Source organism: Canis aureus, chromosome 12 (genome assembly GCF_053574225.1).
Source record: "Canis aureus isolate CA01 chromosome 12, VMU_Caureus_v.1.0, whole genome shotgun sequence".
Classification (NCBI taxonomy): domain Eukaryota; kingdom Metazoa; phylum Chordata; class Mammalia; order Carnivora; family Canidae; genus Canis; species Canis aureus.
In genome coordinates this window covers 9055772-9075417 of record NC_135622.1, presented here as the reverse complement: position 1 = coordinate 9075417, position 19646 = coordinate 9055772, and the positions used below count along the sequence as shown (strand labels likewise).

The 19646-nt window shown below is 34.2% G+C and overlaps 1 long non-coding RNA gene across 2 annotated transcripts; it reads left to right on the top strand.

Annotated features, from left to right (window-relative positions):
- The first annotated feature begins 818 nt into the window (after positions 1-818).
- LOC144324615 (uncharacterized) lies at positions 819-12299 on the top strand. 2 transcript variants are annotated; one of them, XR_013390048.1, is made up of 4 exons: positions 819-1027; positions 8469-8622; positions 9727-10495; positions 11981-12299. It is a non-coding gene; the product is annotated as an uncharacterized LOC144324615 (long non-coding RNA). The 2 variants fall into 2 exon arrangements; XR_013390047.1 differs by lacking the exon at positions 11981-12299 and having other exon boundaries at positions 824-1027; positions 9727-11957.
- Positions 12300-19646: the final 7347 nt, after the last annotated feature.

The following is a 19646-nucleotide window of genomic DNA, read 5'->3' as shown; positions in this document are numbered from 1 at the left end:
CTATAGCATGAAGGCTTTCCAGGCTTTTTAGTCATCCTGGCTGGTCTGTATGAGCACCTTTGTATACAAACAAATCCATCCACGCAAATGTTCATAAATGGCTTCTGTGCTTGTTTCTTCTGTTTAACTGAGGCACTAAGACTAAGCACATATGTGGTATATACACTTGTGAATGGCTTAATGTATACATTTCCAGGTAGTATATGTACGTGCTATTAACTTAGTATGTGCTGCTGGTGGAAGAATTCATAGACTGTAATTTCAGAGTGGAAGAGTACTCAAAGACAGTCTTGAGATGACTCAGCTGATGCTGGAACCCTCTGTATGGCTTTCTCATCTTATAGTCTATCAGCCGAAGCTTGAATGCTTTAATTACCAGGGAACTCCCTACCTCTCCAAACTGGGTTATCTTTGGTTGCATTTCTCCACTTGGACTATGTGTTACACAGCTCCCTGTACCTGTGGCAGGGCACCTGTCTATAACATGCAGAGTTGATGTCAGGTCAGAGTTCTGCCTCTGGAAGTCTGGGCCTTGCAAGCACACTGAACACAGGGCAGTCATCCATATTCATGCAGAAAACCTATTTGAAAGGTGTGGGCCCAGTGTGTGGAGCTGTGGCTCTGAAGACTGCCAGTGCCTATGGATTTCTCTCAGCTCCTCTCTTAACTGCACACTTGGAATAGTTCCCTAATCACCTGCAGCACTCTGTCAACAAGCAAGGAAAGCTTTAGGGCAAAAGCCCAGGACACAGCTAGGCTCTTGAAATCCCTCACTGGGCCTCAGGGTGAACCCACATTCACAGATGGGATGGCTTCCAAACATTAACTAAAATACTCACACTTGTTTTTGACAACAGTGTTCAGGTTAAATTTCACCAGTTGCTATTTTGGGTAGGGAGCTATGGCAGAAATGCCAGATTCCGGGTGGCTGTAATGCCTCTGTAAAGCCACCTTTCAACATGCTCCATTTGCCGTGCTTTCAAGGACTCAGCTGTATTGTTGCCTTCACAAGATTCAGTCCCAAAAGGTGAGTGGGGAGACCTGGGAAGGGTTTCTGAGGAGAGGGAGCCCCTGGGACAGGCTATTCCAGGAGTCTCCCTGCCTGAGTTGACTCATTCTTTGATATGTAGAAGCAACAGCAAGGGGTGGCTTCCAAGGGCCTGTCTGTGATGATGGATGTGTTTGGCCCTACAGCCTGGGGGAACAGATAGGAGTCAGCAGAACACAGATGTTGCAAGGAAGCCAAATTAATCTTTAGTGAGAATGTACAAGTTGGGCCCTCATTATAATATCTAATGGCCTAACCTCATTGCAAAGCAAGAGCTAACCTAACAGAATGGACTCTAGCCTAAAATCTTCTAGGTCTTGTCAAGGTTGAGGCAGCAACTGATTCATGTGTGTCAGAATTTTTTAAAAATCTCTCAACCATGGGGGAAAGATTTCACAGCCAAGAAGAGCATGATTTGAAGTGTACACTTTCTGCAGCCCTTCCAGGGGAGTTGAAGCTCTGGGTCATGGACACTTGAGCTTTATCTGATCAGACAGGATCAGGTATATATATGTATAGTACAAAACAAAGTAAAACTCTAATCTTATGGGAGTGCTGTGTGAGAAATACTATCTTTTTCAGAAATATTTACAGAGAAATATGTATAATGGGTAGATAACCCCACTTTTTTTTCTATAACTAAAGCTTATATGATAATTAACCTAGATTAAAGTGGTTACTTGGCTATGTAGAAATGTGTGGAAAGAGCTGTTGACACCAGATACCAATGCATCTTGGGTCATTTTTATTAAGGTACCATGCTTATGAGAGGCACTGATCATGCATTATATCAGGACTGCCTATTGGGTCTTTAGTGTACATTCATAGATAAGCCATCCAGAGACAAAAAGCAGTGTGGATAATGCCAAATGCATGAGATTTGTAGACAGACAGGCAGATCCAGTATGGAACTTCTCTGAGCCTCAGATCATTTTCTATGAAGTGTAATGATACCCATCTTGCAAAGCCATTGGGATGATTTCAGATCTAATTTTAAAGTGCTTACAAGAGTAGGCATGTTCTTTTCAAGTGTAATGATAAATAATAATACTAATGATTGCTTCTATAGCTCATTATTATGGAGAAAAGTTTAGGTTTAAGAAGCTTTTGGCAAAAGCATTAGGGCCTGGGTAGTAATCTAGACTTTCTCTCCCCCTCTCCTTCTCCCTCCTCCCCGAAAACAGGAGATAGGAGCACTATCTACATCAAGAATTTGGTAAAAAAAAAAAAAAAAATGGTGAAAGCCAGAGATAGTGTAATGAAATTTTTAAATTACTGGAAAAAGGAATCAACCTAGAATTTCAATTCCAGTGAAAATATTCCACCAAATGAAGGCAAAGTAAAGACATTTTTGATTAAACGGAGTTAAGGGAGTTTTTCCAGGAGACTTGCACTATTAGAGTTATTAATAGAAGTTCCTCAGAGTGAAGAAAAATGAAACTAAATGGAAACTCAGATCTGCAGAATACTGAGAATGGCAAATATGTTGGCAACTATAAGAGGTATATTTTTCATTTCCTAATTTGTTAGAAGAGTATTGTCTGGTTAAAGCAAAAACAAACAAACAAACAAAAACAATGTATTGTGAGATTTAGTATATTTAGACATAAAATGTATAATAAGAATAGCACAAGTAATGAGAGGAGGATAATTATAGCATACTGTTATAAGGGTCTTACCTTATACATGAAGTGATATAATTGTAATTTAGAGTTGATTATGATTGCTTCAAAACTCTACAGAAATCACTTTAAAAAATAAAACAGAAAGTTAGAATTAATAAGCCAGAAGAGGACATACTAAACATTTTTTAAAAATTCTCAATCCACACAAGATTGAAAAGGAGAGAAAAAGGAATATCAGTAGCAACTAACATATGCCATTAAAAAAAGGCAGTATGGCAGACACAAACCAACCATACTGATAATTGCATTAGAAAGTAAGACAGAACATATCTTTAGAAGTGTAAGACACTTTACGCATGACAGAGATAGTTTGAAAGTAATACAATGGAAGAATATGTATCATCTAATCAATACATAAAAGAAATATGGCCTAGATGTGTTAATATCATACAAGATAGACTTAAAAACAAGCAGTATTACTAGAAATAAAGAGAAATCTCATAATGGCAAAAAGGTGAATTCATCAGGAGAAAGAAAACAAGTACAAAAAATTAGGTATAATTCCTAGTTGATATTAGTCTATTGTTTAGTTTAGTATAAACAACTAGAATGCCATGAGAAAAGTATAATTATAAGATGTATAGAATAAGATGTACAGATTATGCCAGACAGGGAAACTTCCTAAGTAAGAACACACTTTGAGGGGCAAATTACTGCCCAAAGCCAGAGTTCAGATCTCCTTGGAGAAAGTACAGTTGCAGGTCAATGAATGGCAAGGAGGTTTCCTGTACTGACCAGACCATTTTTGGAGCAATTGTATAGCCATATGTAAAAACAGGAACATAGACCATTATTTTGTGCCATATATTTTTAAAAACTAGCTCAAAATGGATCAATGACCAAAATGTAACAGCTAAAACTATAACATTGCTAGAAGAGAACATAAAAGAAAATCTTTATTTAGGATACCAGCTATAAAAGAAAAAAAGTTGATTAATTGGATTTCCTCAAAATTCAAACTATGAATACAATGCAAAAGTAAGCCACAGAAGGAGAAAATATTTGTAAAACAAAACAAGACAAAAACCTGGTAATTTTCTTGTATCCAGAATATATAAAGAATTCTTACAGCTAACTATTAAGACAAATCAACTGAAGAAATGGACAAGAAATTTGAATAGACATTTACCAAAGAAGATACAATAATGATATATAAGCACATGTAAAGATGTTAATTATCATTAATTATCAAAAAGGTACAAGTTAAAATCGCAATGCCAGTATGTCAATACTGTGTACCTACTATAATGGCTAAAGTTACCAAGACAAGCTATATTAAAGGTTAGTTAAGGATGTACTGGAACAGCTTGAAACCTTCATATGTTTCTGGAGGGATTACAGAGTGGTATGGTCAATTTGGAAAACAATTTGATGGTTTCTCAAAAAATTCAACATTTACCTACCAAGCAATCTACCCTTCTCACTCTGAAGAATTTACCCAGGAGAAAACAAAAATATATGTTCACACAAAGACTTATATTTATATAGTAATTGCAGCTTTATTTATAACACTGAAAACTTTGAAACAACTCAAATGTCTATTACATACTTAATATATAAACAAAAGGTAGTATATATGTACTATGGACTACCAAGGAGTGATCTATTGACACAAAAAATAATGAGGATGGATATTAAAATCATTATGCTCTGTTAAATAAGTCAGATACAAAACACTAAATGCTATATAATTACATTTATACTAATTTCTATAAAAGGCATGAGCACTGGGTGTTATGCTATATGTTGGCAAATCGAACTCCAATAAAAAATATACAAAAAATTATATTTAAATTAAAATATTAAAAGGCAACAATATGGTTATAATTATTATATTATAATTATATAATTATGTTTGTAAATATTGTGAAAATACAAAATTACACAATAACACAATAATTTTAGAAGCATAAGTTTGATATTTTTATACCATGCACAGTGTGGAAAACTGGTTTGGCTCTTGGAGAAAAGGTTGACAAGGTAATTGTCGGGCTTGATTCCATTCCCAGACTGAGAGAAGAAACAGGATCCTTGGAGACATTACTCTAACTTCCCACTTAAAGAACTGGGCCTATGACCCTGAATTCACAGTTTGGCCCCAGTAGGTAACAGAGGGAAGTCCCCAGATATGTCATTAGGAAATGAAAGACTCAGCCTGATGATGTTCAGAACTGAGACATTTTCTGATTAGAAGCAAGGATGACAGAGTCATTGGGACAGATGTATAAAGAAAACTGTTTCTTAAGAAACAAAATGTCCAGGCTTAATGCCAAAGTCACTGGAAATGTTAAATATTACACAGAAGTTCCTTCACACTGCTAGTCAAATTAGGCCAGAGTCAGCCAGCCCTATATATTCCAAAATGTGAGGGGAAAAAAAAGTCAGTTTGCAGCAAGTTTTTGTTACACATATCTTACTTGTTACCTCAGTAGTTTATACTTTACTCAAATCCAGAGTATTGAATTTGTTGTGGGTCATCCGAGTCTTATTTTCCTTTAGAATCTTTGCTCACTCTGATCAGGACTGGGGTTTCAACTTCTCCTCAGCAGCCACAGGAAGCTACTAAATATAGATCCTGATGGGAAAGGCTCTAAGGAATGCAAAACCTGGTATAGTGCTTAAGAATGATATCTCCAGGAGTTCACAGAAACAATCAATAATAATACTGAAGTTCAAACTCTTGGGGGAATTTGTATTTGATCTAGAAGCAGGCACTGTATGAATATTCTGATTTTTGTCCAAGAAGGATGTGGTTAGAGGTAAAATCACTTTAATGATTTTAAAGTCAGGTAAATAATCTCTCTGTAAATGGTTCATCATTTACTCACTTATTTAACCAATATTGTTAGGTATATCCTATGCAAACACAATGCTGTAAAAGGAAATATATATATATATATATATATATATATATATATATATATCAATGTCCTTGTTCTCAAAGGGCTAAAAATCTTTTCAGTAAAATAAGAAATGGATTCATGAGAAATTCAGTAGATATACATGGTAAAAATAATAATAGCAGCTATTGAATTGAATGCCATCTTTAGCTCAGTAACATAGTATATTTGTTACGAGAATGTATAGGCTATGGAGCCTATTGGGTTTAAATTTTGGATCTCCTATTGACTGTAGAAAAATGTATGGCACAAAATAAATTCTGTTTAATTGATATTATGTTTTGTTTTAAATGTATTATCTGTAATCTGGGGTGCCTGGAAGGCTCCATTGATTAGGCATCCAACTCCTGACCTCATGGGTCTTGAGATTGAACCCCACCTCCACTCCGCACTCTGTGGGGAGTCTGTTTGGGATTCTCTCCCTCTGCTCCTCCCCCAACATGAGCGTGGGCTCTTGCTCTCTCTCAAATAAATAAATAAAACTTTGAAACATATATTGTCTGTAATCTTCAAAGCAATCCTATAAACTAGGGATAACAAGACCTTTTTTTATAAATGAAGACTTGAGGTTCATAGAGGTAATAAGTGACAGCACTGAAGTATATTTCACTGTGGACTAAAGTAATCCGAGAAACACAATGGCAGATATAGGATTTTATCTGAACTATGAAGGATGAAGTAGGATTTCCAGAAGATGAAGAAAATAAAATAAGAATATTAGAGAGTAAAGACACAGTAATAAGCAACAGGATAAAGGCAAGAGTAAACCTGAGGGATGAATAATCTAGATTAGTTTGAGTTTTTCTGTGGGGTATGAGTAATTGTAGTAAAGATAAGAAAAGTAAATGGAATCTAATTTGTAGAAGAACTTAAGTATCAAGCTGACGGAGTTTAAAATTAGTCCCATAGAAAGCAAAAAACCTTGAATCTCAATAACTTAAAATCGGAATTACCCTAAATGTTATCTACTTATTTTTCCTCCTCTTCATTACCATCATCAGAGTCATTCAATAGAGAAAGAGCTCTTAACTTCCAGCTTTATCCGCCAGAGCAGGGCTTCTGAACTCTTGGTCAAATTTGGCACTATCAGCACTTCATGCCTCATGGCATCTTGCTCATGTTTTGGGAAAGCTGTTCAAACTAACATCACAGAACTAATGAGGCTTTAAGCCAGGCCCCTCAGATTGAGGATACTTGCTTTGGGGCTTTGCCTTTAGTAAAGCCTACAAAATTAATGGTTTTGTAATATTGAGGTTTGGAAGGAAGATGAGAAAGGAAAAGATAGACAAAGATGAGATGGAGACATCCCAAGAACCAATAAGAAAACCCAATGGCTATGGGGTTTTTCTAGGTAAAATGACCACTATGCAGTAAAAAATATTGTGTAAAAATAGTGCTTGAAAAAATTCATGGATGCCAAGCTGTTATGAGTTGAATTCACATGTCCCCCTTTCCCCAACCCAAATTTGTACGTTGAAGCTTTTATCTCCAGTACCTCAGAACCATATTTGGAGATAAAGTCTTTGAAGACATACTTAAGTTAAAATGAGGCCTTTTGGGTGGGCTCTAATGCAATCTGTGTTCTTATAGAAAGGTAGGATTAAGATGCACAGAGACATATGCAGGAAGTACATACACAGAGAAAAGGTCATGTGAGAGCACAATGAAGAGACAGCCATCTGCAAGCCAAGGAGAAAGCCCTCAGAAGAAACCAAACCTGCTAATACCTTTATCTTGACTTAAAGCTACCAGAATTGTGAAGAAATAAATCTTTGTTGTTTAAGCCACCTAGTATTTTGTTATAACAACCCAGCAAACATATACATAGGCCTTGAGACCCTAGCACTTATGATGAAGCTAGCTCTCATTCAAATATGCAACCTAGAAGAAAACATTTACTGAAACAATGTAAGAAAGAAGGAAAATAATGTTGGAATGGGGAGAGTAAAGGAAGAAGAAAACAGAGATCCTCAAAGAGAGATATGAGTTATTATGGCCAAGTAGCTCCTATTGGAAAACTCTCCCAGAGACAGCCAGTATGAACTCCAGGAAAAAAAAACAAACAAACAAACAAACAAAAAAAACCAAACAAACAAACAAACAAAAACCTTTCTGAAAGAACTGATGATGGACCCAAAACAGGGACACAGTGGAGAGGATGATGCTTGGAAAGAGATGTCACAGGGTGAGTTTTCTATTTTTATAACTTTTACAATGATAGGCCCCAAGCCACATTGTGTAGGAAAGCCAGATCTGTGATGGAGTATCTGAGATTAATCGGCTTAAATAACCAGAGGACAGAATTGGGAGCAATCAATTATTGGAAAGTAAGGATGATTTCTTTGGAAAGGAGAAATCCAAAGAGAGAGTATCCCTAAAGCTTCTGGATAGCTTCTAGCTTAATCTCTGGCTTACTCTTCCTGGACTATGCATTCAAAACTAGATTCTAAGCAGCCCGGTTAAAGCAGAAAGAATCGAACTGTGATTATTTAAGTTGTCACTCATCACAGGGAGACAATTTCCTGTATAAGTCCAGTAAAGTCAAGTACCTGCTAAAACACACACACATACACACAAACCACACCAAATCAGCAGTCTTCAGAGTAATGTAAAACAATCTAGTTTCTATAGCATATTATTCACAATGTCCATGAGATAATAAATTTGTTAACATGGAAAAAAATTAAATTTGTTACATGGAAGGAAATAAGAAAACCTGACCACCTCTCAAAAAGACAGTCAGTGGAGATCAATCCTGATATGACTCAGATGTCAGAATAGATATTTTTTAAATAAAATAAAACTTTTTAAAAAGATTTTATTTATTCATGAGAGACACAGAGAGAGAGGCAGAGACACAGGCAGAGGGAGAAGCAGGCTCCATGCAGGGAGCCCGACGTGGGACTCGATCCCAGGACTAAAGGATCATGTCCTGGGCCGAAGACAGGCGCCAAACTGCTGAGCCACACCCCCCCCCCCAAATTTTAAAGTAAGTATTATAATTATTCTTAACAAAGTAAATGAAAATATTCTGATAATGGATAAAATTACAAAATTCTTAGCAGAGAAATAAAAAAGGAAGGGAGTAGTACTAAAAGATACAGTATTTGAAATGTAGAAGATTTACTAGATGGGCTTAATTACAAAATGGAGCTGATGAAAGAGTTAGTGAAATTGAAGATCAAGTATTCAAGCTGGACAGCAAAGATAAAAAATTTTCGGATAAATGAATAGATTCTTGGAGACCTGTGGAATTATATCAAAAAGTCTAACATACATTACCTGGAGTCCTCCATGGGTAAGAGAGAGAGGAACAGTAGAAAATAATATGTGAAGAAATAGAGATATGAATTTAGTAAATGATTCAAGTATTACTCTTTAATAGTGGCCTATCTAGGATGAGGCATCGAAATCAATCCTTGCTAGGCAACCAAGGGGGAGGGGGGATTCTTTTTTGAGAATAATTATAAACAAAATAAAATTGAGTTAAAGTTCATTTGTTTTTATATAATCATTATGTGCTGGAATAAAATAAAATTCAGAATAATTTGAGTGCACTTTTAGTAGAACTTCATCAGTAATTCTTTTAAGGCTATATATACCTGCATTTTAACTGTAGATTTGAAATAAGCAGTGATAGCATTGTGATTGCAATAAACAGCAGACAGAACTTCAATTACTTTCCATTGTGTCATTTTATATGACCACATGGAATTATTATTTGTGTTTAAAATTTAAATTTAACACAAAGTGAAAACTGTGAGGTGTAATATTTTTCTTTGGAAAGTGCAAAATTTAGTTCATGTATAAAAATTTTAAGTGATCTTGGAAAATAGCTAAAAAACTTTAAAAGTATTCCCTTTTAAATTGTTCACTATTTGTTTTTAAGCCAAAGAACAAATCTAGAAAATAGAACATTACTCTAGTGGTTACAATTTAGTCATTATATAAATTGACCCTTTCAGAGATATTCTGGTTGTATTAGTCAATTATTTCCATAAATTATTTTACATAAGATATTGCTAAAAACACCTAGGTTAAAATTGCCAGATTGATTTAAAAAACTATCAAATTATGCACTTTTGTCCTACAGAAACCTAATGGACCATTTGGAATATTATTCTGAAGCCAGCAAGTATTTAAAATTTTTTCTGAACTTGGTGAAGAAATGTTAAGTGAGAAACCCATACCAACATGAAAGGGCAACAACCCAGTAGAGCCCAACAAAGAAAATTTTTAAAAAAGCAATTGCAACAATGTCTGGATCTATTTTGAAATATGTAATGCCTGCAACATTGCATAAAGTTTATGAAAATTGTGGAGTGCAAGTTGGCAAATCCAAAGCATGGATGCTAGAAACAACACAAGATTCAGATGACACAGGGATGAAAGACAACAATGAATCATTTTCTATAACCATTGACACCAAGGAAGAGAAAGGAAATGTTAGCATCCACACTGACAGAATTGAAGGAAAAAATAAAGGAGAAGAAAAGAGCATGAGTAAAGCCAAGACTTTGATGAAGAGAAGACAGTGAATGATATTTTAATCTATTTTGATATTCCTGCTTGGGCAATACCATTTCCAGATGAAAAATGTTAATCTGGTTAAGAAAAGAAGTGAACCTTTTCAGAATAAATATGGACCTTTCTTTGCAGTTCAAAGACAAGAAAAGGAAGCAGTCAACACATGACAACTTCATGACTTTATAAATCTTTATCAAACACTGAAAAAAAGAGGCCAGTTTTTTCAAGACTGAAATAATTGTTTTGTTTTGGTTGTAGACTGTGGATACTGGAACAAAAAAAATGAAAATCCAACCTTATAACTGCTTTAAACTGGGTAGAAATTAAATCCTAATGTCTGTGAGATATCTGAAAAAATATCTTTCCTGATTTTTTTACCATTATTATTCATTTTACTTAATGACTATCACTGAAAATAATTTTGTCATAGAGGATGGAGTGTCAAACATGCTGGGCATGCCATTATTCATTAATAATAATATACTCAGTAATTCTTCAAAAGTGCTCATTTTGATGATAGATATATGAATTACTTGTTGAAGCCATATTATCTTTTGATGACTCTTTTTTCTTAGACTTCCCCAAATCCAAAAATCCAAAGATGAGCACAAATAGAAAACAAATATAAGCATTGCTTATCCTTTATATTCTTTATATTGACTAGAGTAGTGTAAATCGAAGCAAACTGATGGTGTCATTTTACATATATGAAGCTAGATTCTTCAAATTATCATTATAACACTCAATGGTAAGACTAGCATATCTATATAGCACTGATAGCAGTAAAAATCTGGACAATGACATGGAAACAAACAGAAAAGCTAGTGAAATGTTCCTACACTAGGCCCAGAATCTTTAAGTTTTACATGTGGGAGAATACTTCTACTATTCTATTCTATTCTATTCTATTCTATTCTATTCTATTCTATTCTTTCTATTATTCTATGAAATACTGCATGTATAAGTTATAAGTATAATGTGCAGATATAACATAGTTTATTCTACTACTCTCCTGTATTTAAGAATTTAGAGTATTTCCAACATTTTGCAATTACAAACAAAGCTGTAATGTGCACTTTATTCATGTATTTATTTAAAGATTTTATTTATTTATTTATTTATTTATTTATTTATTTATTTATTTATTTGACAGAGAGAGAGCATAAGCAGGGGGAGTGGCAGGGCAAAGGGAGAAGGAGAAGCAGGCTCCTGGCTGAGCAAGAAGCCCAATGCAGGGCTCAATCTCAGGACCATGGGATCATGTCCTGAACCAAAGGCAGATGCCTAACTGACTAAGCCACTCAGGTGCTCATGCACATTTATTTTCATATTGTTGGAGGGAAGCTTTAAGGTAAATTTCTAGACATGAAATTACTGAGTCAAAAGGTAAACACCTGTCTTAGTTGTGTTAGATATTTCTAAACTTCCTGCCAAGAAGGTAAATACCAATTTGCATTCCCATTTACACTATGTAACTGTTCTTGTTTCCCCAAAGCCTTGAGAACAGAATATGTTATGCTTTTTTTTTCAGTTTTGACAATACTATGGGTGAGAAATGATACCTTAGGTTATAGTTTTGTTTTGGTTTTGGTTTTATTTTACATTTGGACCACCACAAATTTTATTGGCTTAACCATTCATAAAAAGTTTTAAAATTGTGGTAAAACACATAAAATATACAGTCTTAACTATTTGTAAATGTAAAGTTCAGTAGTGTTAAGTACGTTCACACTATTGTGCAACCAATTTCCAGAACTTTTCATCATGCAAAACTGAAACTCTATACTAATTAACAATAACTATTCATTTCTCTCTTCCAGGAGTTCCAGATAACCCATCATTCTACACTTTGATTCTATGATTACTTTAAGATACTTCAATTATATGGAATCATACAGTATTATTTTTGTGATTAGCTTATTTCACTTAGTATAATGACCTTTAAGGTTATCCATGTTGTATCATGTGTCAGAATCTCCTTCCTTTTTAATATTCCATTGTATGTATGTGCCACATCTTATTTATCCATTCATCTGTCCATGGATACTTGGCTATTGTGAATAATACTGCTATATAAACATACATGCTCAGATATGTTGTTAAGACACTGCTTTAAATTCTTTTAGATATATACGGAAGAAGTGAAATTTCTGGATTACATGGTAATTCTATTTTTAATTTTTTAAGGAAGTGCCTTACTGTTTTCCACAGCGGTTGCTCCATCTTACATTCTTACCAGTGATGCACAACAGTTCCAATTTCTCCACATCCTCACCAACACTTGTTATTTTTTTTTAATAGTAACTATGCTAATGGATGTAAGGCAAAATCACATTGTAGTTTTGATTTACATTTTTCTAATGATTAGTGATGTTAAGCACCTTTTCATATGCTTGTTGGCCATGCCATTTGTATATCTCCTTTAGAGAAATGTCTATTTAGGACCTTTGGCCATTTTAATTAGAATATATATCCATCTATACAAGGATTTATTTTGGTGCTCTCTAACCTATTTCATTAGTCTATGATTTTGTCTGCATGCCTTACCACACTGTTTTGATTACTGTAGCTTTGTGATGAGTTTTAAATTCAGAAAGTTTGAGACTTTTAACTTCTTTGTCAAGATTCCTTTGACTATTATAGGTTTCTTGAAATTCCAAGTGAATTTTAGGATGATTTTTCTATTTCTGCCAAAAATGCAACTGGGATTTTGATAAAGATTGCATTAAATCTGTAGATTTCTTTGGATAGTATTGATATTTTAATAATATTAAATCTTCTGATCCATGAACATGGATGTTTCATCATTTATTTGCATCTTCTCTAATTTCCTTCAGCAATGTTTGATAGTTTTCAGTGTACAAGTCTTTCATCTCATGGGTTAAATTTATTCTAAAGTATTTTATATTTTTATGCTATTGTAAATAAAATTGTTTTCTTTATTTCCTTTAAAGATTGTTCATTGTTCATGTATAAAAAAAGACACAACTGATGTTGTATGTATATAAGTGGTTATGTTATTTATTTGAAAATAGTTTCAAAATGTAATTTTAAAGTTTAATTTCTCATTTATTTTAAAATTTTCCTGTAGTAGGACTTTTTATTTTCAGATTAGATTTTATTTTTTTATTTAAAAATATATATATATTGAAGTTTGATTTGCCAATATATAACACCCAGTGCTCATCCTGTAAGGTGCCCCACTCAGTGCCCATCATCCAGTCACCCCATCCCCACCCACCTCCCTTTCCGCTACCCTTTGTTTGTTTCCCAGAGTTAGGAGTCTCTCATGTTTTGTCACCCTCTCTGATTTTCCCCACTCACTTTTTAAAAAAGATTTATTTGAGAGTGAGAAAGAGAAAGAGAAAGAAAGTACATCCATGCAGGGTAAGGGGCAGAGAGAGAATCCTCAAACAGACCTGGTTGGGTGCAGACCTTGACCTGGGGCTCACCCCAGTATTGCAGTGTTGTAGGGTTCTTGTCTGATGGAGTAAAAGAATGAATCTTGCAGACACAAAAAGATGAAATGAAATGAAAGTTTATCAAGTGAAGGTGAGAACAGAAAGGAAAGGAAAAAAACTCTCTTGAGTGAGAGGAGTCCCAAGTGGGCTGCTACTAGGGCTTTTATAAAAAACTGACCAGGGAACTTAAATCTTAAAGTCACCACTAGTAGCACCGTATTTACTTCTCCTTTGGAGTTTGGTAACTTTCAGTGGTCAATTTGTAACTTTCATGAAAACACCTTATCTATAGCATTTAAGATCAACAAGGTCGGTCTCCTTATGTTCCCTTATTTCTAGTTTTGTTTGTAACTATCATGAAAATATCTCGTCTATAATGTTTCTCCACATCTGGGATTTCTGTGAGCCTCGTCAGGTAGCCCACTACCTATTTCTCCCTACCTATTCCTATTTGTCCCTTCTCACCAGGACCCTGAGATCATGACCTGAGCCAAAATTGAGTTGGATGCTTAACTAAGCCACCCAGGCACCCCTAGATTAGAATTTTTAAAACACACTTCTATGCAACCTAGATTAACAAAAAAATTGCAATGGAAGTTATTAGAACTATGCATGAAGAAAAACAGCATATGTAAAAATTTTTGGGATAAGCTAATATGGTAGTTTAACAATGTATAGATTTGCCTACTTATACTGGAAGAGAAGAAAGTTTGAAAATTGATGTACTATGCATACAACTTAGTAAGAAGAAAGAACAACAGAATGCACTTGTAAAGTAGAAGAAAAGAAATGATGTTGCTAAGAAAAAAAGAGAGACAGAAAGTACATATTTTAGATTTTAAAAGAGTATAACATAACTATAATTGCAGCAGTGATGAAAAGATAATAAAATGAAATTATGAATAACTTGTTGCAACACATTTGAAAACTTATGAAATATTTAATTCCTAGAAGAAATATAAATTACTAACTGTATTCAACAAGAAATAGAAAACCTGAATAATTCTATAACCACTGAGGAAATTAAATAGTAGTTTTAAAAACATCGTACAATGAAAATAATAGGCACAAATTTTTGTAGGGAACTTTTACAAAACATCTATGTATTAAAAAATACAAATAACACAAAACTTCTTCCAGATCATGTGGGGCTGAGGACAAGGAAGAAACAATCATGGTCTAGTATACTCCTGATATCAAAACCAGACAAAAACAGTTTAAAAAATGAGAAAGAAATATTACACGTCAAATTCATTTATAAACATGTATGCCAAAATCTTAAATATTAGCAACTGAATTTAGCCATACATGAGGGAAAAAATACCACACTATGACCAGGTAGTGAATATTTCAGAATTCAGTTTAGTTCAGCAATGAGAAAACAATATATTGATGTAATCCATCTCAAAATAGGCAAGAAAAATTATATGATTCTTTTCAACAGACACAAACAAAGCACACACACATACACACAAAGCCCAGTATTCACTTATGATTAGAACTTCTGTCAAACCAGCACTTAAAGAGAACATTTTAACATTAAATGATATTTGTAAAACTTAAAATAAATATCATATTTTATTGTAAAATGTTAAAAATATTCCCCTAAACTATGTTTGACATCATCAGTTGTATTCAGTATCATACTGGAAATCCTTATCAACAGAAAAATATAAGAAAAAGAAAATAAGGCATAAGATGTTGGGAAAAAAGACAAAAGTATCAGTAGTAGTAGTTAATATAACATGTAGAAAAGAAAATATAATCTAGATGTATTAGGAGAAAACAGTGCTTATCTGATATAAGATCAACATAAAAAGCCATTTGCATTTCTGTATAGTATACTCTTTAAAACAACAACAGCAAATATAAGTTCTTTTGCTAAATATGCAAGTCCCATATTGAAAAAATTATATTGAAAGTTATTAAAGAAGGTTTAAATGAAGAGAGAGATATACTAAATTCATGGAGGGGAAGACTTGAAATTGTAAAGAAGATATCCAGTAGATCAATACACATATGAAGAGGTGCTCATATTTACTATTAATTAGGAAGTTGCAGATTAAAACCAAACAAGGTACCACTACATATCCATGAGATGACTCAAATTAAAGACTAACAATGTCATTTATTGGTATAGTCTGACACAACCACAACCCTCACACACTGCAGTTAGAATTGTAAATGGGTATGACTATTTCAGAAATCTCAAAGTATCTACTAAAGCTATGCATACCTGTCCTTTATTATCCAGAAATTCTACTCCTAGGTATATACCAAACAGGAATAATGCATATTTTCCAACAGACATTTACAAGATATTGATAAATATTGGTAATAACTGAAACTGGAAACAATAACAGTGTCATCAACAGTAAAGTGGACAAATTGTACTATAATTCATTCAATAATGTATCCATATGTATGTATGTATTCATATCCCAATGAAAATCAACAAATTAGTTATTTTTTTAAAGATTTTATTTATTTATTCATGAGAGACACACAGAGAGAGGGAGAGAGGCAGAGACACAGGCAGAGGGAGAAGCAGGCTCCATTCAGGGAGCCTGACATGGGATTCCATCCAGGGTATCCAGGATCATGCCCTGAGCCGAAGGCAGCACTAAACCACTAAGCCACCTGGGCTGCCCTATTTTTTGAATTTAAATTCAATTAGCTAACAGATAGTACATCATTAGTTTCAGATGCAATGTTCAATATTTTATCAATTGTGTATAACACTGAGTGCTCATTATATCAAGTGCCTTCCTTAATGCCCATCATCCAATTACCCCATTCCTCCTTCTCACCTCCCCTCTAGCAACTCTGTTTCCCAAAGTAAAGAGTCTCTCATGGTTTTTCTCCCTTTCTGATGTCTTACCATTCAGACAAAAGACCCCCTAAAACAAATAATACAGTCAAGAAATGGGCAGAAAGCATGAACAGACATCTCTTAAAGAAACATACAAATGGCCAACAGACACATGAACAAGCTACTGTTAAATGCAACAACATAGATGAACATCAAAAATATATTGTTGAATGAAAGAAACTGACTACAAAACATTACATACCTTTTTATTCCATTTGCATGAACTTTGGAAATAGGCAAAACCAAACTATTAGGTTACAAGTCACAACAGTAGTTATACTTGGTGAGGTAGGCAGGGAATAGTAACAGGGAGGTAAAATGGGGACAACTCTGAAGGACTAGACATATCTTCTATTTCTTGGCCTGGGAGGTGGCTACACAGGTGACCATTTTGTGATTATTTATTTATTTACATTTTATGCACTTTTCTATATATGAATGCACTTTGTGACAAAAAATGTTTTTAAAATATTCAGATAGAATAAGTTTGGGATGCAAAGCTTAAAGTTTTTAGAATCAATACAGTAGAATTCTCCATAACCTTAGGGTAGGAAAAGATTTATTATACAAGACTCATAATATGTAAACTATAAAGGAAAATATCTGATAAATTTTATATTAAAATTAATTATTTATTTTATATCAAAAGGTATCATAAATAAAATGAAAAGATACACACCTAACAAAGATACTTGCAACACATAACTGAAAAAGAATTAGCATTCAGAATATATAAACAAGAAAATAAACAACCTAATATAAAAATAGAGCATATTAGCAAGTAACTCATAAAGGAAGACCATAAAGTACCAATAATCTTATCTGAATATACTCACCCTCATTAATAATCAGGAAATGCAAATTAAAACTAACAAATTGGCCAAAACTATACAATCTGATAAATCCAAATGCTTGTATGGTTATGGAACATAAGGAACTCATATACTGTTGGTGAAATCATAAATTGGTATAATCACTCCATTGGTAGACACTTCTGTATTATGTGTTAAAGCTGAAGATGTATGTGGACCTCAAGACCAGCAATTCCACTCCTAGAAATATTCCTTGAAAAACTCTGAAATGTGTACCAGAGAAGATACACAAATGAAACACCGGAATAACCCTTATATCCATCAGTAGAAGAAGGCATAATAATCTATGGTTAGGTATACAGTGGAATATTACACAACTATAAAATTTAAAAGACTGTATGTATCAATATGGATGAATTTCAGGAACCCTACACTGAACAAGAGAAAGCAGATAAGAATACTTAGTATGATTCCATTAAATGAAGTTGAATAAAGAGACAAAACCAATCAATTTATTATTTAAGGACACATACTTTTATAGTAATGATATAAAGAAAAGTAAACAAATCATAAAATGTAGCATTGTGGTTAGCTTTTAGGAAAAGGGAGGAGAATATAGTCAGAAAGGGACACATAGGAAGTTGTAGGTATTGATGGTAATCTATGTATTAAGTAGGATGTTTGTTTATTGTTAAACTCTACCACTATATTATATATGCTCTTTTGTATGCATAATGTATTTCATAATAAGATGTTCATAATTCCTATGTTTCCTCTATAGAAAACGCATTATTAGAGACCAATAACAGGAAATCAGCAAGTTCCAAGTGTTCAGTAGTAGCTGATATTGAACTAGAGTATTGACAGAGAAGAGTAGAGATAGTTAATAAGTCCAGTTCTCAATGTTGTCATTAAAATTTTATTTTGCTGAATGTCCTCTTAGGTTCTCTATAGAAATGAGGAAAAGAACACATCACGAGTTGATGGCCAGATGCCATTTCATATTGACTCCGATTCTCTTAGCAATCTGATGCTGTTGGAATTGGGACAGAAACTATCTGTTTTATTTGATAGATTAAGAAACTGGGTTGAGAGAGCTTAGAGCAAATTGCTTCAGAGCACAATTAATAAAGGTGAAAAACACTCTGGACTTGCTTTTGCACCCACCAGCTTTCCTCAGTTGTCTATGCATAGAACTGTCAGCAACATCTAGCACCGCCAGCACTCATGCTTGGAAGCACTCAGCCAGCCTCAGTCTCTTTGGGGCTTCCTCCGGTTGTGAGGGAGGTGTGATATACTGGCTATGGTGGAGGTTAAGTATCCATTTCCTTTGACTTTTCTGCTTATTAGTAGTGGCTGTCCCTGAGCAGCCTTTTGACTTAAGCCCTCTGCTCTCCTGAAGACTGAGGCACTGGGGCTACAGAGGACCTTGATATTTAAAGGTACATTTGCAGAGAGGAGATCCTTTGCTGACCTAAGGAACAGCATGTGAGTGGGACGGGTGAGGGGGGCCAAAGCTGGAGCATGTGAATGATAGCTTCATCAACTTGACATTCCCTTAGGTCCCACCACCTACATAGGGGTTCTTTCCTGGCTATTTCCCCACCAGATGTAAAAATTATTAAGCGTATTTGGCTAGAGTTTCTTGGGGACTCTTCTTTCTCAGTTTTTTTTCTTCACGTTGTTTCCCTCTCTGTCCCCAGTTTTTATCCCCATTTTTATTTTCTGCTCTCACATACACTATAGCCAAATGGTTCCTATATTTGCTCAAGTACATAGGTACAGAGAAGTACCTACTGAGAATTCCCAATACTAGTGCTGGGCCCTGAGGTATTTTCCCAGGAGGTACAGAATTCTGGGGTGAGCCACAATCACAGGGTTGTTTTTTTCCCCAACAATTCAGCAGTCCAGTAACCCTAGACTTAGAAAAACTTAGAGTTGGCTTAGAAAATTCTTTACAACTTAAAATAATTCAAGAAGCAGTTGACTAATAAGCACAAAACAAAGTGGAAAAGTTGTTACAGGATTTTTTCATGAATTTCCACTGAAACTTGAGGACTTCAAGAGAAAGTAATGAGTGAGTTCAGGTCATAGAAGATGTTGGGGCCTTGAACTATTGGTTCCACAGATGGGGAATTAGTAATACACATTACATATGTATGGCTGTATACATGGATGCATATATATGCGTATATTTGTAATGTATATTCCTATTATACACAGTGAGATTTGGAGACCCTAGAGAGCCCTTCACAAGTGAGTTCGAAAATCTATTTATCAGTGGTTCTAAAATCTCTATTTAAATTTCTTTTTAAAAAACATTTCTTTTTTAAAAAAATAT